The sequence below is a fragment of the Balaenoptera borealis genome (assembly GCF_965194805.1).
Source record: "Balaenoptera borealis genome assembly, chromosome: 8".
NCBI classification, from domain to species: Eukaryota; Metazoa; Chordata; class Mammalia; order Artiodactyla; family Balaenopteridae; genus Balaenoptera; species Balaenoptera borealis.
Genome location: NC_138865.1, coordinates 34109734 through 34136588, shown reverse-complemented (window position 1 = coordinate 34136588; position 26855 = coordinate 34109734).

The window sequence follows — 26855 nt, the reverse complement described above, 5'->3', positions numbered from 1 at the left end:
TGATGTTGAATTTCGTCAAATGCTTTTTCTGTGTCTATTGAGATGATCATGTAATTTTTACCCTTCCGTTTGTTAATGTGGTGTATCACATTGATTGATTTGCAGGTATTGAAACATCCTTGCATCCTGTGATAAATCCCACTTTATTGTGCTGTATAATCCTTTTAATATGTTTTGAATTCAATTTACTAGTATTTTGTTGAGGATTTTTGCATCTATGTTCATCAGTGATATTGGCCTGTAATTTCTTGTGTGTGATATCCTTGTCTGGTTTTGGTATCAGGGTGATGCTAACCTCATAGAATGAGTGCAGAAGTGTTCTTTCCTCTGCAATTTTTTGGAATAGTTTGAGAAGGCTAGTTATAATTTCTTCTTTATATGTTTGGTAGAATTCACCTGTGAAGCCATCTGGTTCTGGACTTTTGTTTGTTGGGAGTTTTTTGATTACTGATTCAATTTCATTACTGGTAATTGGTCTCTTCATATTTTCTATTTCTTCCTGGTTCAGTCTTGGGAGACTGTACATTTCTAGGAATATGTTCATTTCTTCTAGATAGTCCATTTTATTCGTATATAGTTGTTCATAGTAATCTCATGATCATTTTTATTTCTAGGGGTGTTGGTTATAACTTCTCCTTTTTCATTTCTTATTTTTGATTTAGGCTTTCTCTCTTTTTTTCTTCATGAGTCTGGCTAAAGTTTTGTCCATTTTGTTTATCTTATCAAAGAACCAGCTCTTAGTTTCACTGATCTTTTCTATTGTTTTTTGAAGTCTCTATTTCATTTATTTCTGCTCAATCTTTATGATTTCTTTCCTCTACTAACTTTGGGTTTTGTTTTCTCTTCTTTTTCTCATTCCTTTAGGTGTAAGGTTAGGTTGTTTATTTGAGATTTTTCTTGTTTCCTGATGTAGGCTTGTATGACTATAAACTTCCCTCATAGAAGTGCTTTTGATGCATCTCATAGATTTTGGATCATTGTGCCTTCATTTTCATTTGTCTCTAGGTGTTTTTAAATTTCTTCTTTGATTTCTTTAGTGACCCATTGATTTTTTAAGTAGCATATTGTTTAACTTACATGTGTCTAGGTTTTTTGCTTTTTTTCCCCCTTGTATTTGATTTCTAGTCTTACAGGGTTTTGGATAGAAAAGATGCTTGATATGCTTTTAATCTTAAATTTACTGAGACTTGTTATGTGACTTAGTATGTGATCTATCCTGGAGAATGTTCCACTGCAGTTGAAAAGAATGTGTATTCTGCTGCTTTGTGAGGGAATGTTCTATCTATTAAGTTCAACTGGTGTAATGTGTCATTTAAGGCCAGTGTTTCCCTTACTGGTTTTCTGTATGGATGATCTGTCCATTGATATAGGTGGGGTGTTAAAGTCCCCCATTGCTATTGTGCTACTGTCAGTTTCTCCCTTTATGTCTGTTAATATTTGCTTTATGTATTTAGGTGCTCCTATATCAGGTACATATATATTTACTGTTGTTGTATCTTCTTCTTGGATTGATCCCTTGATCATTATGTAATGTCCTTCTTTGTCTCTTGTTAGAGTCTTTGTTTTAAAGTCTATTTTTCTGATATATGTATTGCTAACTTGATTTTCTTTTAATTTCCATTTGCATGGAATACCTTCTTCTATCTGTTCACTTTCAGTCTGTGTGTGTTTTTAGATCTGAAGTGAGTCTCTTGTAGGCAGCATATATATGGGTCTTGTTTTTTATCCATTCAGCCACTCTATGTCTTTTGATTGGAGCATTTACATTTAAAATTATATTGATAGGTATGTACTTAATGCCATTTTGTTCATTGTTTTGGGGTTGTTTTTGTAGTTCTTTTCTGTCCTTTCTTTCTCTTTTTGTTCTTTCCACTTGTGTTTGATGACTATCTAGTGTTATGTTTGGATTACTTTCTTGTGTGTGTGTTTGTACGTATGTGTACTTGTTATAGATTTCGGTTTGTGGTTACTGTGAGCTTTATATATAGCAATCTATATATATTTAATTATTCTAATTTGCTGATTTCTTATGTTCAAATGTGTTTTAACAACCCTGCATTCATACCCTCCCCACATGTTTACTGTTTTTGACATCATATTTTACATCTTTTTATTTTGCATATCTCTTAACTACTTACTGTGGGTATAGATGATTTTACCACTTTTGTCTTTAACCTTCCTGCTAGGTTTACACATGGATGATTTACTACCTTTGCTGTATATTTGCCTTTACCAATGTGCTTTTTCCTTTCATAATTTTCACGTTTCTAGTTGTAGCCTATTCTTTTCCACTTAAAGAAGTCCCTTTAACATTTCTTGTAGAGCTTTTTTCATGGTGCTGAATTCTTTTAGCTTTTGTTTGTCTGTAGAACTTTTGACCTCTCCATCAAATCTGAATGAGAGCCTTGCCATGTAGAGTATTCTTGGTTGTAGGTTTTCCCCTTTCATCACTTTAAATATATTGTTCCGCTCTCTTCTGGCCTACAGAATTTCTGCTGAAAAGTCAGCTGATGGCCTATGGGAGTTCCCTTGTATGTAACTTGTTGCTTTTCCCTTGATGCTTTTAATATTCTCTCTTTATCTTTAGTCTGTGCTATTTTAATTATAGTGTGTCTTGGTATGTTCTTCTTTGGATTAATCCTGTATGGGACTCTCTGCACTTCCTGGACTTAGATGTCTGTTTCCTTTCCCAGGTTAGTGAAGTTTTCAGCTATTATGTATTCAAATATGTTCTCTGCCCCCTTCTCTGTCCCTTGTCTTTCTGGGACCCCGATAATGAGAATGATAGTATGCTCGATGTTTTCTCAGAGGTCTCTTAAACTGTTTTCATTTCTTTTCATTCTGTTTATCTGTTTAGCTTCAGTGATTTCCACTACTCCATCTTCCAGCTCACTTATCTGTTCCTCTGTATTATCTAATCTACTGTTGATTCCTTTTAATGCATTTTTCATTTCAGTTAATGTATTCTTCACCTCTGTTTTGTTCTTCTTTATATTTTCTAACTCTTCATTAAAAACTTCTATATGCTCACTCTCTTCTTCCAGTCTTCCCCTGAGTTCTTTGAATATCTTTATGATCATTACATTGAACATTTTACTGGGTAGTTGCCTATCTACTTCATTTAGTTCTTCTGGGTTTTTATCTTGTTGTTCATCTGGAAAATTTTCTTCTGTGTTTTCATTTTGCCACATTTGTTGTTTTTATTTCTATTTATAGAAATAGGTAGGTTGGTCATGTTTCCCAACCTTGGAGAAATGTCCTTTCATAGGAGATGTCCTATGCATCACACAGCACACTCCCCTCTGGTCACCAAAGTATATATTCTCTGGGGTGCCCCCATGTGGGCTATGTGGGTCTTTCTGTTGTGGAAGGTTGACTACTGTGGGTGGTCTGGTGGGTGTGGCTGGCCTTTGGTCAAGTTGATTGTCAGGCCTTGCCTTGTTTGTAGGCTGCCAGATGCTGGTGGGTGCAGCCTGGTCTGGAGGCTACTGGCTGTAGGCCCTGAGTGGTCCCAGGCCTACTGCCAGCCCATTCATGGGTTTGGCTGAGTTCCAGGTGGGTGGTTGCAGGACTGGAAGTCTTGGATCTACTGTTGGTCTTCTGATGGGTGGGTTCAGTTCCTGACACAGCTGGTTGTGTGGTCTGCAGTGCCTCAAAGCTGGTGTTAGTCCCTTGGTGAAAGGGGCTGGATCTGAGGATGGCTGGATGATGGCTCCAAGATGTCTTAGAGATTGTATGGCCTACTGGTAGGTGAGGCTGGGGCCCAGGGGTTCCTGGGACTAGAGCCAGCTCATTGGTGGGTGGAGCTGCGTTCGCCAGTCCCTGGCTGCAGGGCCCTGGATGTCCTGAAGTTGGTATTAGCCCTCTGGTTGGTTGGGCTGCATCCTGGGGCAACTGGCTGAGGGGTCTAAGGTGTCCTAAAGCTGCTGTTGGCTTGCTGGTGAGTAGGGCTGTGGCCCAGGTGGTCCTGGTGTGGATGCTGGTCTGCTGGTGAATAGCCCAGGTTCTGATATGGCTGCAGGGCTGTGATGGTCCTGGGGCTGGTGTCCACCAGTGATTAGTGGGGTCATGGCCTCTGGAGTCCCAGGACTGGCGCCTGTCTACTGGTGTGTGGGGCTGAGGCCCAGGGTGTCCTGGGGATAGTGCTGCTCCACTGGCTGGCGGATGTGGGTCCCAGGGTTTCTGCCTGCAGAGCCCTTGGGGATTAGTGCCAGTGCACTGGATCCTGGGCCCTCTGGTGGACAGAACTGGGTCCTGGGGTGGTTGTGGGCTCAGGGAGTCTTATGGCAGCCTACCTGCTCATGAGTGGGCTGTGTATCCACCCATCTAGTTACTTGCCCCAAGGAGTCTCAGAATAGTACTGACAGCCTGGTGGGTGGGGCTTGGTCCTGGAACTAATAATCTAGAAGGTGGATTCCAAAGTGGTGCTTGCCAGCACTAGTATGCACGTGGTAGAACAAGCTCCCCCAGATGGCTGCCAGCAGTGTCTATGTCTCCAGGGCAAGCTCTGGTTGCCTCCTGAAGGCTCTCCAAGATCAGAAGGTGGGTCTGACCCAGGCTCCTTTTAAATTACTGCTTCTGCCCTAGGTCCTGGAGCATGTGAAATTTTGTATACATCTTTTAGGAGTGGGGTCTTTACTTCCCACAGCCCTCTGGTTCTCCTGAAAGTAAGCCCCACTGGCTTTTAAGGCCAAACATTCTAGTGGCTTATTTTTCCTGTGCAGGACTCCTGGGCCAGGAAGCCCAGTGTGGGTATCAGACTCCTTGTTCCTTGGGGAGAACCTCTGCAATTGTAATTATCCTTCCATTTGTGGGTTGCTTACCCAGGGGTATGGGTCTTGATTCCTACCCGTCTTGTTGTGGTTCCATCTTTACATCTTTTCTGCTATTCATATGGTTTTTCTCATCAATAGTTTCTCTGTAAATAGTTGTAATTTTGATTTATCCATGGGAGGAAGTGAGTTCAGTGTCTTCCTACTGCATCATCTTGTCCACTCCCCTTTAACTACTCTATAAGTTAGCAATTAGTAAAAAACAAAATAAAACAAAACAACAAACTACAGATTAGAAAAAATAAATTTAGGTCTTAACATACTTGTATTAGTCTTTATCAAAGTTCTGAGTCAGTTCATTTGATAAAATGATCACTGGTGCCTACTTTTGTACTTAGGTGGGAGAGCCATAAAAAATCACATGAAGGAACTTGACAAACCTGTCTAAAGCAGGACCTCAGAAGAAACAACTGAAACTTTCCTTCCTTGGCATTAATTTTTCTAATATGAGTAAGACACAGCCTCACAGCAGAATGGCAAAACTCTGAAAGCTTTATATCAAAGGACAAGAAGGGAGCATGAAAAAGTATAAACTAGAGCTTGGAAAAATGCCACAAACTATGAATAGATGAAATTGGGGTAAACAATGTGAATTTCATTGGAAAGCACTTGAAAAATAGCTCAGTGAGAGAGAGCCAAAAATTCATTTCCTGTGATATCTTGTAGAGACTACATTTAAAGGAGAGAGTAATTAGCTTAAGAAATCACCTATCAGGGAAGGATGACAGAACACCTTACTTTTCTCAGGTGACCTCCAGAAAAGACCAAGTTCTCTCCAGCGTCTGTCCTCTGATTCTCCCAGTGGGGTCAGGGGTTCTTGTCATCCTTTTATCTGCAGGAAGTGATGTACTCCTAATCACGTGGTAGGCAGGGGAGAGGTTTGAAACCTAGACTGGCAGTCATCAAAGCCATGGCAGGGCACTTCAAAATAAATGTCTAGAGGAGCAGTAATTTAAAAAAAGATTTCATGCTAACTAGAGCCCTGAAAAAGACTTCTAAATCCTGCCTACCACCTATTTAGATCACAGGCTTTCTCACTTAAGAGAACTTCAGAAAATTAAGGAGGTAAAAGCCACACTCAAATACTGTTGCAGCTTTACTTTTGGAAAAATCAATCTTGCTATAAACTTTCATGCTCCATGGGATGATCCAATCAATGATTTAATAACAACAGTAATAAAAACAGAGCAATCAGCTCTACTTGAATGTTCACAATCCAAGGAGTAATGACATTCTGGCTTTGATGCCTTCTGTTGTTGTTTACATAGCAAGCGAGACTAATATTAACAGCCTTTGGAAAGATGCCCTTTCATACTTGATGCTGAGGTCATCTGGTTCAAATAGAAAACCTTGAGAAAAGTGAGTCTGTCTCCCCTAGAGGCTGTCATTTATTATTTAAACATTGAGAGTCCCTTCATTGTCCTTGTTGGATCTGTATGTCATAGCTACCCTGGCACACATCCAGCCCAGCCAGCTGCTCTTTGATCAGCCCTTTGGATGAATCTACAGTTGCCTCACTTAGAGGTGGGATCACCAGGCCTCTCTGTGCCCTAATGCCATTCCCCTCTGGTGCATGTGAATGTCATATGATAAATGGGACTTTCTCTCTAGATGGAGACCAGAGACATCCCTCACCTGCTCACCAATGTCTGCATATCTGGTATCAAAAGCAGCCTTGCAGAGCACTTCTTACTGTAAAAATCAATATGATGTCCAAAATGTGTATATCCTACAGTGTCCTGTGTGTGTTTTGTGTTTCTCCATTTGAAAAGCAAATATGATCCCAACATCTGCATTAGGAAGTATTAGTAAATTGAGACTTGCTTGCTGAAGTTTTACTTAGTCATGCCTCTAAGAATGCCCAAGGCAGGGCCTTGCACACGGCGGTGGGAAACGGATGTGCTGATATAATGAAATGATGATGCTGAATGACTTTCATTATTATTATTAGTCTTCTGGTGGGTAATATTTAGGGTACTTGCCAAATTATAGAACTATTCCTTTATCAGCTTCGTCCCACTTTTATACCTTGTCACCTGAAGCAGAATTCCTTTTTTTTTTTTTAAGACGTCAAAATTTATTTGACAAGTCTTCTATTGATAGATGTTTTGGAGCAGAAGTCTTAAAATGTGATAAAGGTACATACACTGGAGGACGAGGAAGAAACAATTTCTCTATTTGTTCAACCAAATGGCTAAATGCACTGTGACCAAGGCTGGGAATCTAAAAATAGTCGTTTTTATAATAGTCGCTTCAATTTACATCAAAGTAACATCTAAAGTTACATTAAGCCCTTGGCGGCGGACTCCCAGCCGTCTAACCCCCCGACCCCACACCAAGCGGTCAGATGCCAACAGCGACCGGGGACTGGCAAGAAGTTTGATAGCTGTGGGGCTGGGTATTGCAGCTCCTGGATTTTCAGGTCATTGTGCATTTCAGATCTGGAAACCTCTAGGACAAGTAATCACAGAAACTGCAAAGAAGATTTCAACTCCTAGCTTTTCATCCTACTATAAAGGAGGATTTGAACAGAAAATGAATAGGTGAGAATTGAGTATTATTTTGGGTGTAAGCCCATCTGCCAGCAAGCCCAAGATTAGAGCAGCTCACAGGAGAATCATGATTTTGAATCACCCAGATAAAGGTGAATCTCCTTACTTAGCAACCAAAATTAATGAAGCAAAAGACTTGCTAGAAGCAACCACCAAACATTGACTGATGCTCAAGGACCACTCTGAAGGAGAAAAAAGGGGAAGCTTATAAAAAATGTCCTGCAAGTTAATCTAAACCATGGCCTTCATAATTTTCATACATGTACTGACCACAATCATTTCTTCCACTACTAAGCTATATAATAATAAAAGATGGACAATCAAAAAAAGTTACATTAAGCATGAACACGCCCGTGGCAGGGATTAAAAGAAAACATTTAAGAAAAGGCAATCAGTTGCCAACATGATACAGTGAAAAGACTTCATGCTCCAAGTCTTAGATCAGGTCCTGGGTGCAAATGTTCTAGGCTGGGAGATCTTGGGCAAGTCACTGAATGTCTCTCAGCCTGTGTCCTCATCTGTTAACCTCACAGGCCTGCTGTGAGGAGTAAATGTGACAATGAATTTGGAGACCACTTTGTCAGTGCTATTCCAGTGTTCTTATTTTAAAGTTTATTGCTTTTAGAGCTATGTGAATAGGATGTTGAGACATTTAAAAATTCTTCACCACATATGTGGGGTTCAGAGAGCCCTGATTCACATGATGCTAATTCGCAAATGTCAGCCACACCCAGCTATGGGGTTGCTTGGGGAGTCTGTGGCAACAAGAACTGCCTTCCCCACAAGCTGTGGCTGCTGCTGCTGCTTGGGCTTCCTCTCTTCCTCCTTCCATTTCTCTTCAGAGCTCCACCGCCATCCCCTGCCAGTAGCTGAGACTGTCACTTCGGGCACAAGGTAGATTAAATACACTTTTGCAGTTGGCTTTTATACTTAAGCACCAAGCATAATTAAGCTTACATGTGAAAAAGTCTTGCAATTTACAAAGGACTGACAAATACATTTTTGAAGATCGGTATATTTGGAAATTGAGGACTGCTCTGGGCAATATTTTTTTTATGTGTAGACCTGGCATAATTTTTCTCTAAATTAGATAAGGGACATTTGCAGCTAAAGGCCATACTCTGGCTAATGTTTAATATTTATGAGCAGGTAGTAAAGTCATGAACCGTGATTCTCTTTATATGTCTACTGCCAATGCTTAACCAAATCAGGAATGGAGCTTCCTTGATCTGATAAAAGTTATCTACAAAACAACGTACAGATGTATATGGTGAAATACTAATATATTCCCCTAACTTGAGAAAAAGACAAGGATGTCCACTCACACCACATCTATTCAACATTGTACTAGAGGTCCCAGACAGTAGAGAAAAATCAAGAGAAGTATAAAGAAAAGTTATAAAGATGAGAAAGGAAAAACTAGAGGTGTCTTTGTAGATGGTGGTTGTGTATATAGAAAATTCAGTGTAATCCACATGATGAAACTTTCTAAGGAGCTGAAAAATATTATACATTATACACAACAAAAATGTTATATATTTTGATCTAGGTGGTGGTTACACAGGTGTATACTCATGTAAAACTACTCAGCTGTACACTTAAGATTTATGAATTTTACTTTACATAAATTATATCTCAAAATAAGCTATAAAGCTTTACAAATAATGTACATTTATCTATAACCACTGATGGTTTTAAAACACATCTGCAAATTATGACACCCATCCCTTCAAAATGTAGAGCTTAATTGCCTTCCCCTTGAATGCTGGCTGGACTTAGTGACTCACTTCTAATGAATAGAACTGATGTTATGTGACTACTGAGACTGGGTCATAAACAGGATATAGCCTCCACCTCTCACATCACATTTGCTCTGTGGGAAACCTGCTGCCATGTCATGGAGATATTCAACCAGCCTTGTGGAGAAGCACACATGGTAGAGACCTGAGGCTTGGTATCAACAACCAGTACCAGCTGCCAGCCATGTGGATAGGCCAATATGCATGTAGATCTTCCAGCTCATCAAGCTATCAGATCCTGGCAGCCCTTACCTACTATGACCTTGTGAGAGATGAGGATCCGGAGCCACCCTAAGTTCTTGCCTCACAAAAACTGTAAAAGATAATAAATGTTTATTGCTGTTTTAAGTCACTAAATTTTGGAGTAATTTGTTACACAACAGTAGATAATATCTGTGTTCAGGGTCAGTGGTTATGCTTCAGTAGGATACTTCATGATTATAAGTGATTGTAATGTGTGAGGTTCTTTATATCATATATTCTAATCTGAAAAACCAGTTTTGAGTGCTGTGTATAAGGCATTACTTAAAATAAATATGTAGGCCTGAAAACAAAAATGCAAGTAAAATTAATTAGCTAGAGAGTTGTCCCTTCTACTTTTGGACCCAAAATGAATATAGTCTCTGCACATTCAGAAGAGGTTTTCTATAACTATGGTGGGTGATGTTGGAACACACTACTGAGTAAGAATGAGAGAATCATAATAAAGTTACTCTCTGGGGAATTTTTCCATAGTAGCAATCCAAGGCACAAAGACTGAGGACGTCTCTTGTCAAAGTGGCAGTGAACAAAGGGACAGAAGGATAAGAAGGAAACTTCCCCTACTCCAGGAACAGCTCTTAGCGTCTAACCAGTTCCATGTTGGTCTCATTCCACTAATTTTGTTTTTCTAAACTAGATTTCAGGTCCCTATAAATCATCTTCTTGTTTATGCTCTTTTTAAATATCGTATTTTAAAATTGAAGTATAGTTGATGTACAATATAGTGATTCCTGTTTATGCTTTTGAAGCACCAAGAAGTCAGGTTGGTACTCACCCAAGGATGAATGTCTGGTTAGGATGGTGTCCCCATCACCACGGCTGCCTCCCCAGCTGGCTGCCTGTGCTCACCGGGCACCTTCAACTTTTGGAACGACTGTTGTTGTTGCTACCAGACACAAATCCTCCTACACGCACTGAATGACCATACATAGATACTTACAGCAATCCGTTTTGCTTAATACTCAGTGCACTAAGAGAAATTTAATTCCCAACACAATGCCATGCTTTGCAACCCAAAGGTTTCTTTTTCAGATCAGCCCTTTCAGTATTAGCAGAGAGAAAGCTGCTAATGTGCTTTCAAATCAGCGTGCTGTTCTTCTCCAATTCTGCTTTGTAGCCTTTCCATTCAGTCCATGGTTTCCATAGTAAGTTTGTTAAATGAGCTCTTCAAGATACATTGTCATGAATAATTTTAAGAGTAAAACGGTTTATTTAAACTATGAGTGCTGGTAAGTAAGCACCTGGTTATGGAAATGCAAGATTTTCCCCTCAAAAAAATCAGTATTTCTCCAAAACCACTAGTGGTTTTCTCAGGGCATCAATTTTCTCTGAAAAAGTAAGAAAAGTTAAAGGACAGGAATAGCTACCTGAATAACCAGGGTCTTCCTGTGCCTCTGAGTTGTTATCTCTGACCACAGGCATGTTCTTGAAGCCATTTATACACAGTTTCCTTGTGTGAAGCCCTTATGTTAAAAAAAATACCACACACCTGAGGGGAAAAATGAGCATGTATGGATGGTAAAATGCAGACACCAGTGGAAACTATTCTTAAGCTGACAGTTAAAATTCAACAACAAAACCATTAATTTCAAGTAATACAAAAGCAGAATGTTTTTATGTTAGGAGAGAGGATTTTGTAAGTAAGGATCAGAGTGAAAATCAATACTAAATGGTAACAATAATAATGATGATGACGATGACAATGATGAAGATGATGTTGATTTTAAAAAATCATGAAAACAACATAAAACCCTTTCTCTCTGTCCCCGAACTGTTTGAAGTCTTTTAGTTGGAAGGTGAGACCACTGAAGTAAGAGATGAAGGAAGCCTGGGAAGATTTCTTTTTTAAACAAAGGAGCTTTGGAAAACCTAAGATGGAGGTAGATAATAAAAGTTTGGGGGATGTGTGCATGCACTGCTGAGTGAATAAAGCTAAGTTACCTACATTCTGCTCCAGTTGGATTTTTGGTGGTTAACATGAAAAGAAATGAGCTGTGGCCAAGGGGAGAGGAGGTAAGGGTCATACGGAGCTCAGGGGAACATGTGGCAGAGGTGATGAAAGGCAAATTCATAGATATGAAAAAGGAAAACCTAATGGGGAGGTGGGACATGCAGACTGAGGGATATTTTTGGTCACTGGAATCTTTGGCTCAGCAGGGCCAAGTATGGTGGCAAGGGGACAGGAGTCAGAAGGTTTTGGTCCATGATCTCATGACAGGCACCTCTCTCCCTTTCATCACCTCCTCAGCCAAGAGCCCACAGGGTTATCTAAGCACGCTCTGATCCTGCAGTGGGAGCATTATGCATTTTGTTCTCACTTTGATCCAAGAGATTAGTGTGTTTTTCACCATGTTCTCTGTGAAGAGGGTGGGAACAAGCAGGATTTAGAGGAAACCTAATGGACCCAGCTTACCAGAAGCTATGCTTAGAGGCAGAGGGCATCCTAGTTTATCCCAAAGATTAAGGGAAACTTTGCAGAATGCCAGGACAGGAACAAGCTTCAAGACTGTGTCTGCATGAAGACACACTCTACAGTGGAGACAGAGCCTGGGGATAGCTCATGGACCCAGGGCTTTTAAGGTTTTGTGTGTTACCAAGCAGTCTTGATCATCGTGTGATACCTCCAGACTTTTGATCAGTCAGGGGGTCAGAACACACTTAATGAATAACCACAGAGTATGCAATCAAGTGGTAAGGTAAGTGTTCAAGCACATTAAAGGACCTTATAATCACAGGTCACATTTCTTTCTACTTTCCATGGCTTCACCCATGGTGCAAAGTGACCAGAAGAACTTTATTTATACCATTTCTAGGGTGTTGTGGGAATAGAAGTTGCCTTTAAAAAATGCAGTAGTTAATGACATATTGCACAAAGTGGAGTAACAAAAGTGAGGGTTTAGGCATCAAAACCATGTGCTAAATCTGGCCTGGCTCCTGGCTAAGGGATGTTGGACCAGCTGCTTGACCTCAAGTGTTTTCCCCTCATCTGTAAAATAAGAATGCTGTTGTTGATGCTGATGTTGCTTCCTAAGAGCTCTTGGTGTTATAAATAGCCCATAAAGTGTGAAGGGTCATGTGAATGTCAGCTGTTCTTGCTATAACTCAGTGTTGGCATCCTTGGTCTCATGAAATCTCAGATCTACCCAGTCTGGCCCATAGCAGGCCTTCTTGGAGTTGGGTGTGACAAGTTCTCCATGAACTTGGTGGCTGCAGACTTTCCCTCAGTTTCCAGGGAAAGCCATCTTCAGAACCCACTATCAGCCCCAATGAGAGGTGGGGACTTCTTTGCAGATGTGGTGGGGCAGCATCTTGCTGGGTATCTTGCAGGCTTAGGCAAAATAGGCTCTACTTTACATTAGTTTTTGGAAATTACAAACTGCTTCAGAGGTCTGAGTGTCAATAGTTGTGAAACCTTGATGCATAGAATTGAAGGAAAACCTACTATTTAAAGACTATCACATGATATCGCTTGTATGTGGAATCTAAAAAAAATGGTACAAATGAACTTATTTACAAAACAGAAATAGAGTCACAGATGTAAAAAAACAAACTTATGTTTACCAGGGGAGAATGGGGGAGGGATAAACTGGGAGATTGGGATTGACATATACACACTACTATATATAAAATAGGTAACTAATAAGGACCTACAGTACAGTGCAGGGAGCTCTACTCAGTACTCTGTAATGACCTATATGGGGAAAAAAATCTACAAAGGAGTGGATATATGTATATGTATAACTGATTCACTTTGCTATACAGCAGAAACTAACACAACATTGTAAATCAACTATACTCCAATAAAAATTAAAAAAACAAATATCTCATAGAAAAATGAATAGAAATTTTTAACAGAAAAATAAATATATATATTCAATGAATATAAGAAATAAAGACTATCAGGTGTTTCCTCTTTTATGAGAGATAAAGTCTGCATTAATAATTCTTCTATTTGAGAAAAGGATAAAAAAAAAACCCTCATTATTGATTTTAGTTTTTCAAAGGTGAAGTCAAGATCCTGCTCTGGAATGGAGTTCAAGGCAATGCAGAACTACATAGTTTTCTATAATAAAGTCAAAGATGGCTTCCACTGAAGGTAGAATTGCATTTCTTTGTTTATTCATTTAACTAGGATCCACTGAGCTCCCACTGTGTACCTAACATTCCTCTATGCCATGAGTGCTGCCCTCAAGGAGCTCATAGTCTAGTAAGACAGAACAGACACCAGTGAAACAAGAATATAACTCAGGGGTCCCCAATCCCCAGTCCTTGGCCTGTTAGGAACCTGGCCGCACAGCAGGAGGTGAGCAGCAGGCGAGCGAGTGAAGCTTTATCTGTCGCTCCCCATCACTCCCCATCGCTCGCATTACCACCTGAACCATCCCTCACCCAAGCCTGTGGAAAAATTGTCTTCCATGAAATCGGTCCCTAGTGCCAAAAAGGTTGGGGACGGCTGATATAACTCATACTGGGTGCTGTGCATTCAAGGGGAATGTATGACTTGTGATGGACCTGGTCTTGAAAGGCTTCCCTGAATAAATGCAAGATGAGTCAGACTTTATAGTCAAAAGGTAGAAGGTGCTCACTTCAGCAGCACATAGACTAAAATTGGAAAAATACAATTAGCATGGCCCCTGTGCAAGGATGACACACAAATTTGTGAAGTGTTCCATATTTTTGCATAACAATGTGAAAGTGCTTAATGCTACTGAAGTGTATATTTAAATTAGTTAAAATGGTAAGTTTTATGTTATGTATATTTTACCACAATAAAAAAGGGGAATGGTGTTGGGATGGTTCCATTGCAGACAGAGGGAACAGCAGGTACAAATGTCTTGTGGGAAGAGGGAGCAGGGCTGGTTTGTCAAGATTTGGAGGATGTTTTATGGCCTGAGATGAGGAGTCACAGGCAGAGGCCAGACCACCACAAACCTCGATACTGATCTCTGTCCTGAGATCAGTGGGAAATTGTTGAAGAGCTTTCATAAGGACAGCAATAAAATTGTGTTTTAAAAAATTACCATGGACTAGGGTAGACAGTGGGTAGAAGGGCAGTGGATGTGGCTGACCAGTTGGGAAGGTGTCAGAGTCCTTCAGAAGAGAGATGGGTGTTGCTTGGACTAGGGTGTTGAGGTTGAGATGGAGAGAAGTGGATAGATTTGAGAAAAGTCAGAGGGCCAATGGCTGAACTTGTTGAAAGTTTGCTTTGGGGGTGAGGGGAGGAACCAGTCAAGAAAGATCTCCATGTTTCCAGATGGATGGTGGTTCCAGTGACTGGGACAGGAAGCACAGAGAGAAGGAGTTTGGAGAGATGGATCATGATTCTTGTTTTGGACATGCTGAGTTTGTGAGCCTCAGGAAGTTTGCAGCTGCCAGTGCAGGGGAACCTATGCATGGGGCATTGGTGCTGGGTTAACTGAGGCCTACACTGATTTCTGGTAGAGTTTCCAGTGATGCTACCTGGCTCACAGCACAACTTGTTCTCTGAAGCATGTTTGTCATGGGACATGTGAGGACTCAGGACCACTCCCAAGAGAGAAAACAGAAGGAACACCCAGTCTGCTCCACTGGGCAGCTGACAAAAACAATTTTTTCTTGTTCTGAAAGGCTGCTCTATGAGAGAATCTTGACTAAACTATACATGGTGTGGATGGTAGATAAAATGCGGTTGGATATATGCATCTGGGATGGCATCTATGTGTCCACCTCCAGTCTTTTAGACCCAAGGATTAGCAGTCCTCAGAGTGCTTCTGAAACATCAAGCATAAAAGGCAGGTAATGTGTGCTGACTAATTGAAGCTAAATATCATGTTCAGTCACAGAGCTTGATAGTCTCTGGAACAGCTGCCTTTTCATTTGATAATTTTGGAAAATCAAAAACATCCACCCAAGGCAGAGGTAGCATTGTATTTTTGAGCTTCTCTCCTCTCTGCCTTGAGCTTCTCTGAAATGCCTACCACTGTTCCAGTCCCATCTGAGGTAACCTCAATCTTTATTCATACCCCACCAATGAAAGATGTGTAAAGGCTTCAAGTGAACAATCAAATGTCAAGAAAACAACATTTTAAAAGACTCTAGCTTTAGGACATACCATCTAGGCAACTAAGCATGTAATAAATGCCTGCAATTTGTTACACATGCCTCAAGAAGTAAACTCTGGCTAGATTGAATGGCAACTTTTAATCATGATCATGGACTGAGTTCTCTCACAGTGTATAAAGGTGTACAGGTCAAATTCTTGGGTAAGTTTAGAAATTTACTGCTCTGGAATTGGCTAGTCATAGTCAGTTTAAAAGTGGATACAAGTATGAGACAAACCCCCAGGTCTGATGGTAAAGATGTACTGAGGGAAACTTGTTAATCTACAAAGGTCAACCTAGATGACCTTTGATGTATCCTCAAGAAATTACAGTATGATGTGAGTAAGGTTACATATAAACAAATATTACAAGTACAATACATTTAAGGAAAGCATTCTATTATGAAAATAGAAGGGTGATAGTACAGCTGGAGTGCAAGAAAAATGGGCAAAAATGAGAATGTATGGGGTTATGGGGTTTCGCCACTGTTCTGATTCCATAGTCACTAAGCACCACTCTCTTGTTAATTTGGCCCTGAATGTTGGTTTTGCTTTGCAGGTGGAAGCATTCACCCAAAAGTTGGTTCAATGATTTTGAATCACCTAATCAAAATATTCCTAGTTTCAAATTACTATACTGTTATTCAAATTTATATCATCTTTTGGATAAGTTTGGTTGGTGCTAATCTGTTCCATAGCCTCCAAACTGCTTTGATCCTCCTCAGGAGCCCACAATCTGTGGGGTGGTGAGACACTTTAGACTTGCCAGTTAACAGTATTTTGGTTTAAATGGAACATTTTGAATTTGAGCATTTGGTCTGTTTAAAATCCCATTGGCTATCAGCACTGGTTTAAATATTCTGTTTTGTATGGCTCTTAGACAAAAGCTCAGTCTTTGGGATGTCACCAACCTGTTTTTCCCCTTCTACAGCATGGTGTCCCAGAGTATGAAGTTTGTTATTTATAATAAAGAGTTTGCCTGGCCTTTGTCTTTGGTTTCTGGGAAGGAGACTAAATCCTAGGAATTTCCTGAGTAATAAGAGTGTCTTTGTTATTCATGAGGCTCTGGGATCACACCAGAGTTTATCCCAAGAAGATAACTCAGAATGGAGGCTGGTCACCAGAAAGACCAGCCATGTAATTAGAGGGTTGAGGTTTTGAGCCAGTCTGACCTCCAGGGAGGGGAGAAGAGCTGGAGATTGAGTTCAATCCTGTGGCCAATGACTCCACCAATCATGGCTACATAATAAAATCCCAGTAAATACTCTGGTCATTGAAGCTTGGTGAAGCTTCCTGGTTGGTGAACACATTAACGTGCTGGGAGGGTGATGAACCCTGATTCCATGGGGAAAGGGCATGGAAGCTTTGTATTCATAACACTTCCAGATCTTGCCCTATGTATGTCTTCTTTTGTCTGGTCCTGATTTGAATCCTTTGTAATAAAACTGTATTTATAAGGATAGTATTTTCCAAAGTTCTGTGAGTCATTCCAGTGAATTATTGAAACTAAGGGGACTCATGGGGACCTCCTGGACTTGTAGCCATTTGGTCAAAAGTACAGATGGCCTGGGAATCCCTGAACTTGTGGCTGGCATCCCAAAGGGGGACAGTCTTGTTGGGGACCTGTGGAGTCTGATGCTAACTCTGGGTGTTTGCATCAGAATTGAATTGTATTGCCTTACACAAAGGCTGTACTCATGGCACAAGGAGAGATATATCTGCCCTGCCCTGGTGTCCTTGGAATTCTTGCTGGGCCACATTCCCCAGGTAAGATTAGTTTCTCTTAATTCATTTATTCTGTGTCTTTTATCTCTAGAGGCACATGTGTCTTTGTAAAGAATCATCAATGTATAAGCTGGCATTTTTGGTTATTGTTATACCAGTGAAACAGCTTATAACTTTTCTTTCTTACATAGTTAAAAAGTCAAAATTTCTCAGGAGGTCTGAAAATCATATTTTCAACAACTGGTGGTAGCGCATCCAGTATATGGGCTTTATCCAAAATGATGTTGAGCCAATTGAAAACTAATTCCAGGATTAAGCATTGAAGGGGACAAAAGGAACTACTCATGAACATGGAAGCTCTGCTGCCTTAAGAAAAACTCACCCAGAGGAGACAGAGTTGGAGACCAACCACTCCCACCATTATTCATCTCAGTCTGCTACACAAAATCCCTGGATCATGGGGTCTGCTGAAGGACCTTCTGCTCCACCTCTGGGGTATCTTCTGTTCTCTTGGTAACCACAGATCCTCCTCTGGCAGCAGCTGCCATCATCCACTTCAACACTAGTGCAGGTTCCTCATCCCTGGCTACAGGTTGGAATTACCAGGAGAGGTTTGATAAAATGCCACAGCTGTCCTTATCTTCAGAAATTCTTGACTACTGAGGTGAGGTAGTTCTCCTAAGCTCTGCTCATCATGGCCTCTCAAGGCATAGCACTTGCCTGCAGCCTTCTGGCTTGGTTAACACCAGAGAGAAAAGGCCTCTCCCTAGCTGTGTCTCCCAATTCACTCTTGGACCAGGTACATTCTGTCTCACTCTTAGTTTTTATACCTAGAAAGAAAGTTGTCAGCTTGAAATGCTTCATCTAGTTTTTCAGTTCCAATTATACATCTCTAAATTAATATCAACAAAACCAACAACTTCATTATTTAATGAGAACTTACACTGTGCTAAGGGCTTTACATGCATTTTCTTTTTCTTAGCCTTTTTATTGTGAAATATGACATATACAGAAAAAGTTTATCAAACATAAATATACATCCAAGAGAATTATCACTAAGCCAACACTCATGTAGCCATCACTCCTTCTCATTACACCCTCATTCCCCATCAAAAGTAGCCTCCACCCTGACACTTAAGGTAATAACTTCCCTGTTCTTTTTGATTGTCCATCACCAAATACGCATCTCCAAAGTTGGGTTTTATTCTGCAGTTTGTCAATTTCACACACATGGAATCTCACATATGTGTTCGTCTGTGTCTAGCTTCTTTTGCTCAGTTATCACTTTCGAAATTCATCCATCTTGCTGTATGTAGCTGTAATTCATTCATTTTCATTGCTATATAACATTTCATTACATTAAAAAATCCTCTTATCCACTCTATTGTTAGCATCTGAAGCAATTCCAGATTATGGTCATTTTAACAATGCTGCTATGAATATTCTTGCATGCGCCTTCTGGTGCACACATATTAGTTGTCCTCATGTTAGCTGTCCTGATGAGTGTGTATGACAGCCCACCATTGTTTTGCTTTGCATTTCCCAATACAGTGAGGTTGAACACCCATCCTCCTATATCTTCATTGACCACCTAGACATCTTCCCCTGAAAAGTGGCTGTTAGCTCCTTTGCTCATTCTTCCACTGGGTTATCTGCTCATCTCTTATGATTCTCAGAACATTCTGGATGCAAGCCTTCTCTGTTATAAATGACAAAACACCCCCTTCACTTCAAAGCCTGACTTCTCATTCTCCCAAATGATATACCCAGATGAATGGAGGTTTCAATTTTAAAGTAGGCCATGTACATTTTCTCATGTGATCCTTCCAAAATTTCTATGAAGTAGAATTATTTCCCCCACCCTGAGGGTGAGGAAACTAATGCTTATGGAGGTTCACTAACATGCTTAGTAATTGGTAGACCTGAGATTAGCTCCCATGTCTGTCTGACTCCAAAGCCCATACACTTGACCCCTTGGCTCTACTAATAACAACTTTGTCACAGTCCCAGCAAGCAACACTTGAAAACCAGACTTGTAGGTTTCTGTTCCCTTTGTTAATCACTCTCCCAACCATGAGAGTTGCCCATTAACATTTGACAGTTAATTATTAAATAGTTACTTTAAAATACTGAGAATTTAATCCTGGGAAGAGTCTTGGAATATAAGTATCTTTAGGCCACACTTGGTAAAAAGTTAGCTCCAGTTAAATACTCTTATTTTTTAAATCAAGTTTTAACACCCAAACTGTATCACTTGGCATCATCCTCCCACTCATAAGACCTGATAGGGAAAAGATCAAACATGATTATTCAAGCGGCATCTTCTGGGACCCCCTCATGTCCGCTCATCATCACAGGGTCCCCACCCTGTGCTGCATTTGGAGGCACTTAGTTCACTTCATGTGGCTTAGTTGGCAGGTAGATAGGACAAGAATGATGTCAGATTCATAATGTTTCACCATATGTTCAATGTGTGTCAGACCAAGACGGTTGAAAATAGAGAAATGGAAAAAGAATACCCAAAAAATGCCAACCAAAGAAAACTGGGGTAGCAATATTAATGTTATATTAAGTCTAAACTCTGTGATTTCTTTGTTGCACATTTCCAACCCCACTTGCCAGCCACATTGCTCAGTCTTCTGTACTCACCCAGAGGATGAATCCTTGCATTCTATTTATTTTCAAATGGTCTTAAAAGAAAGCTTAAGGTTCTTCTTGGTCACAACCCGGACACTATCTTAGTGCGAGGCTGACAAGAGAAGGTTCAGCTCTGACCTGACCTTGAGGCATTGCCATTGATTCTGAGGTTTTGCACCAAGACTGGTTTCTCTTGAGACCTGCCTCTGTTCTCAGCTGTGTTTATGATCAAATCCTCAGAGTCAGATCTTACGTTTTAAATTAACTTCTGGAAGGAGGAGGGGCACTTGTCAGTTGACCTGGAAACAGAGATGGATCAACCTGAAGGCTCACCCACTGACTAGGGGAAGACTGCCTGGGACAGGGATCCAGGTGGTACTGTGGGACCTCGCTCATCTGGACCCTCCAGGAGACACCAGGTGCTGGCGAACAAATGGATACTGCAGAAAAGAAAAAGCTGATCACTTGGTCTTAAAAAGTTCAGCCTGGGCTTCCCTGGTGGCACAGTGGTTGAATTGTTAATACAGTTGATATCTGAACAATGTGGGGGATAGAAGCCTGACTCCCTGCAGTTGAAAATCCACATATAACTTTACATTTGGCCCTCTGTATCTGTGGTTCTGCAGGTAGGGAGTCAACCAACTGTAGATTGTGTAGTGCTGTAGTACACATTTATAGAAAAAATCAGTATAAGTAGATCTGTACAGTTCAAACCTGTGTTGTTCGAGACAACTCTACACTGAAATAAATGTGCAACTGTCAATACCTGTTTAGTGCTCTGGAGTGACCAGGACTTCTCACACACCGATCAGACCAGGACAGTGGGGGCTCCTGTGCTGTCCTTACTCTGGGGAAGGAGCCCCAAACCTCCACTGCTCCAACACCACGGACACAAGTTCCAACATATTTATGTAGCATCTGTCTTGTTATTTGCTTAATATTTTAAAAAATGTGCTCACTTTCTTTTACTTAAGTAAATAAATATATATATATATATATCCTTTATAAGTCTCAATCAGTTTTTTACCAATATATGAATACTTACACACATCAGTTAAGCATTTTTTTAAAAGCCTTTTACTACCATTGGTCTGACTGTCACATAGTTGGGAGGTACTGGTGGTGAGAGAAGACTGAAAAGACTCATTACCAGTTAGGATCCAGTAAAGGAGGCCTCTTCCACCCAAGGCTTCTGAGGAGCTGTACCACCTCCCTGGGGATGGATGGGGCTTTTAAGGAGCCAGCCTGTATTTATTGCACTGGGGTGACACCCTGGGAATCAAAGAGGTATCTGAAGAGAAAAGAATGTTCTTCCTGAGAGGAACTATAACATATTTTGGTACCAGCCCCAAACAAACAATGTTTAAAATATTGACCTCTTGACAGAAGTTCACAGGCAGGGGTGTCTGATAGGGACTTGTGGTTAAGACCACCACCACTGGAAATGTCCTGAAATGCAATGCAATTATGAACAGCCTTGTCCACCTGCCTCTTCCTCTCCCAGCCCAAGAAAACAGAATGTGTGGGATCTAAAAGAAAAAAATCTCAAACCACAGCCCTGCACAAACCTCAGCTGAGAAGAGCAGCCTTGGCAGGAGGAGCACCTCCATTGCCTTCCAGCAGATGCACTGTGACCACAGCTTACACAATGAAGAAACTCAGTGGGCACTAAAGCCAATGTGGAGGCCAGAAGTCAAGGTGACCTTGGCTCCCAGCTGACTCCTTTGATCTAATTGCTTAAATCATATTCTTCCACTGTCACCTCCTCTCCACCAGCCTCCTGCCAGGTCAGCAGATGTAGAGTATGATCTGCTCACTGCCCTCTTGGACTTGGACTTGGGTACGAGAGTCCTCAGATGAGGTAATAATGGGAAAAGTACATTGTGGACTTTAATGCTAAAATGTTAATAGCTAATATTTATTGCAGTCTTTTGGTGTTTCAAGTATTGTTCAAGCACTCTGCTTATCTAATCTTGACAATAACCCTATAAGGTAGGTACTTCAGAGATGAGGGAACTGAGTTTCGGAGAGGTTAAGTGACTTGCCTATGGTCTTCAGCTTGGAAGGTGCAGCCCAGGACTCTTAACTGGTAGCCTGTGGGCTAGCTGGCCAGAGGCCTCCCTCTCCCCCACTTCCCCCCATACTCTGAAGATCCAGACCACATGGAGCCTTTGGAGAGCCTGATACATATTAGTATGCTAATGCATCTGAGAAGTTCAGCAGTAAACACTTAAAAATGAAGCTGATTATATTTCTTCAGTCTAAAGTGTCTCACACTTAGTTGAGCACCCCCCTACCCCACCCCCACCTTTAAATGGGATTCTTATTCCCCAGAACATAGAAGGAAGTGAGCCAGGCCTCTGTGAGCATCTTTGTGCAGGCACGGGAGGAGCTTCCGTTCCCAGGGCAGCCACTAATGCTGATGTACTTGTCTCTGGCCAGGCTCTGGGCCAGTGTCTAGCCTGGGATCAGTCATTGTAGCCAGACATCCAGGCAGTATCATTAGGTGCAACCTAGTCAGGGCCCTGCGGCTTGTGCCTGTGTACTGGGGGCTAGGTCCAGAGAAGGACTTTTTTTTCTTTATCCATTATTTCCTTACTCTTTACTGTTTGTTGTTTACAAGAGAGAGAAAGACAACTACAATGTTTTAAGAAAAAAAAAAGGGTGAAGAAATCAAATGGTCTAGGGGTGAAGTTGACTCCAGATCTGTCTGAATCCAAGGACTAAAATAAAGTCCCCCCACCTCCCCATCTCTCAGCTTTGCCTTCTTGTGCTTTGACTTCATTCATGGACAGCACTGTCCCCGTGGTGACTGACAGCAGCTTCAGGCTCCATCAGCTTTATTGCTGGCAGATCCTATAGTTCCAGCCCAGGCCCTGGACCTATTTGGGTCCTGGGCCTTCCCTGCACCAATCTTTAGCACTTCTTTGATCAGCCAGGCTTGTGTCACAGGCCTGGGGGTGGGGATACCTCTCTTTACCACATGCAAAGTGAGTTGGAGATGGGCCTCTACCCCATCCCCCACCCCATTACAGTCTGTTGTAAGGGAAAGGGGGAATTGACACTGGTCAGGCAAAACCAACAGCACCAGTACGAAGGGGTCTAGTATGAGCCAGTAGTTGTCTTCTCTTGCATGGTCACTGTTTGACAGAGCAGTTCCACCTCTTAGAGTTTATTCTAAGTAGATAATTGGACAGATATATAAAAAAAAATTAAAGAAAATAACATTCATTGAAATGTCCTTTGTAGTGAAAAACTAAAAAGTCTGTCAAAAGGGAATTGTTGGGGCTTCCCTGGTGGCGCAGTGGTTGAGAATCTGCCTGCCAATGCAGGGGACACGGGTTCGATCCCTGGTCTGGGAAGATCCCACATGCCGCGGAGCAACTAGGCCCGTGAGCCACAATTACTGAGCCTGCGCGTCTGGAGCCTGTGCTCCGCAACAAGAGAGGCCGCGATAATGAGAGGCCCTCGCACCGCGATGAAGAGTGGCCCCCACTTGCCGCAACTAGAGAAAGCCCTCGCACAGAAACGAAGACCCAACGCAGCCATAAATAAATAAATAAATAAATCCAAAGTTTAAAAAAAAAAAAAAGTTGTACCATTTTAAAAAAAAAGGGAATTGTTTACATTAATTATTTACATCCAAATAATACACAGCCAACAAAAATATGGTGTACAAAAGATTTTTTAATCAATTTTATAATGTCCAGAATATATTGTTGAATGGAAAAACCGGTAAAAATTAATTTGTGGTAAGGTTACACTTTTGAAAAATTATTTATCTTTTTGAAAGATAATATATATAAATAGAGGGATGCTTGAAAGTTTAAAAGATATTAGCAGTGTTTATTGCTGGTTGGTGAACTTTGGGTGATTTTTATAAGCTTTTTACTTTCCTGAAATTTTACCACAAACTTGTCTATTTTTACAATCAAAAATTATTTATTACAAGTGCAATTATTTACTCTCTTCAAAGAAAACTATTATTTTCTAAGATAATTAATCTAAGGTTCCTGGCGTGGGGGAATCCTATCTTCCCCCTTTAGCATCTATGTTCTGAAGAGGCACATTGGCAAGCAGAAGCTGAGGGGGTTGCCTGGGGCTCCTCATTCCTGTCCTGTTGTGGTCCTCTGGGGAAGCCTGGCTTTGTTCTTCACCTGCATTTCAGCAGTGTTTCAGTGCTCATGGTGTTTGGGGGAGGTGGCCCAGAGTTGCAAATAATCCTTTGATTTATCTAAGGATTATTAGGTCTTTGGGTGTTGCCCATCTCGTCTGAAAGCGTAGGACAGTAAATCTTTTCTAACCAGTGTCCACCCCTCACTCTATGCCCATCCACCATGTCTCTGGTAGCAAAGCCTTCAAGTGCCATGCTGTCTCCTGGCTGGGCACATGTGTTTCTGCTTGTCTGCACCAAAAACAGCCTGAGGGCTTGGGCGCTGATCTGGATGTTGAGAGCTCTTCACAATTTTACTATTTAATTGCTTTTGTGAAAAGAGATATTTTCTGCTTTCATTTCTTCTGTCACTGATACTAAATCATTTGTCCAAAAGACAAAAGACCTTTTATAGCTACTTATTATCAATCATAAATAAAGCTGTGGTTTAAATTCAGTAAAGCCTTTTTGAGTGGCTGAGCTCATCTCTAATTTAGTGCAATTCAAGATTTTGCCATTTTCAGTTTGTTTCACACAGGGTTATTAAAGGAAATGTGCTAATTAATTTTGAAATAAAAAGTTGTAAACTTAAGGTTTTTTTTTTGAGTCACAGCATAAGGCAAATTAGTCCTGTTTTGGTCTCTATATTTAATCATTTTAGACCACATTCTTATTTGTATTTTCACTCACCTTGAATGGAGTGGAGATCACATAAGGGGTATATTTTCCAAATCAAGCTGTTTGGATAAACTTAGTTTTAACAGAGACTATCCCTAGCATCTGTAGAGTGCATTCTCCACACTGCTGCCAAGGGTGTTTCACTCAGTCACTTAAGAAATTCTTAGCAAGTTACTGTCCTGCCTAAAAGCCTCTAATGAGTCTCCATTGCCTTTGGAGACTCATCAACTCCTTAGCCAGCGTTTCAAGTGCCTCCCGTTTAACCCCAAACCATCTCTCCAGTTAAAAAAAGCTCATTCCTGAGGAAGAATGCTGTTCCCTCTCCTTCAAGGCCTAATCTCACCCTCTCTGTGAGACCTCCATGCCTCTCCCAGGCTGGACCCTCCACAGCATCTCATGTGCGCTTCTTATGACCTTCCATGCTGACTCAGTTTCCACCCCTCTTCACTGAAGTATAATTGACAAATTGTATATATTTAAGATATACAACGTGATGTTTTGATACATATATACTTTGTGAAATGATTACCACAGTCAAGCTAATTAACATTTCCATCACCTCACATAGTTACCTTTATCTGTATGTGTATGTGTGCTGAGAAAACAAGTCTACTCTCTTAACAAATTTCAAATATACAATATAGTACTGTTAAACTACAGTGGTTGCCAGGGGCTGGGGCTTGGGGGAAATGGGAAGATGGTACAAAGTTTCAGTTGTGCAGGATGACTAAGTTTTGGAGATCTAGTGTACACCCTGGTGACTAACTCGGTTTTAATTGTTTGTCTTTCTCCACTCAATCCTGTGCCCTCTGGAGAAGACATTCCCAAGTCTGGCTAAGCATCAGAGTCTCCTGGGTAGCTTGATAAAAATACAAAAATCCCTGAGCTCCATACCAGACCAACAGAATCAGAATCTCTGGGGGTGGAGTCCAGATATCCATAAATTTTAATCAGTTTTCTAGCTGATTCTGACCAGCAGGCAGGCTTGGTAACCACTGCCCCATTGCATTTTCCATGGACCCAGCCCAGTGAGAGCAAGGAATGGAATGAGGCAGAGAGCTGAAGTACATGGAGGACTCACTCTGTACCAGCTCCTCTCTAGGAGATTTTACATCTGTGCATTTAATCTCAACCACCTCAAGAAATAGATTATAGCAAGCCCAAGCCTATTACTATAGACAAGAAAACCACAGTTAAAGGGGTTAGGCCCTTGTCCAAGATTCCCACTGGTAACAAAGCCAGCTCTGCTGTCTTTTTAGGCTCATTCTTTTTACTTAACTCATGTTAATTAAATGTTAGTTAAAATAAGTTAACATCTATATTTTTTAGAATCTCTGTGCCTTGCTCCCTTACATTCAATCAACCTGCAAGACCTACCCACTCTATCTGCTCATCTTCATTCTCTGCCATGTAGACCTCGGAAACAGCCTTCTAATTTGTCTCCTACCATTTCACCTCTAATCTGTTTTCCTAACTGTAGCTGAGTAATCATTTAAACTTGCAAATCTGCCAAAGCCACTGCTCGTGGTACATTTTACCACATATAAGCTTTTCATTTTTACATATAAAAATATGCCTATTTTTACCTTTATAGCTTTGAGGTTTTCAGACTTGATAATGGGTGTTTAAGTGAGCCTTACCTGCCCTTTAGACTTCTAATGCAAATGACAATATAGGGGTTAAGTTTTACAATGAATAAAGAGTTTGTACATATTGACGTAGGAAGGCAAACCTCAGAAGAATGGGCAATAGGTATGAGTAGGTAATTCACAGATGAGGAAATTAAACTAATAAACAAATAAATGAAAAGAAACCCCAATCACTAATGGTCAAAGAAACAAAGTGATGTCACTCAACTCCCCTTGGATTAGAAAAAATTAAAAACAGCTATGACCAGGACATGGAACCAACCTAAATGTCCATCAACAAATGAATGGATAAAAAAGATGTGGCACATATATACAATGGAACATTACTTAGCCATAAAAAGAAATGAAATTGAGTTATTTGTAGTGATGTGGATGGACTTAGAGTCTGTCATAGAGTGAAGTAAGTCAGAAAGAGAAAAACAAATACCATATGCTAACACGTATATATGGAATCTAAAAAAAAAAAAAGGTACTGATGAGCCTAGTGACA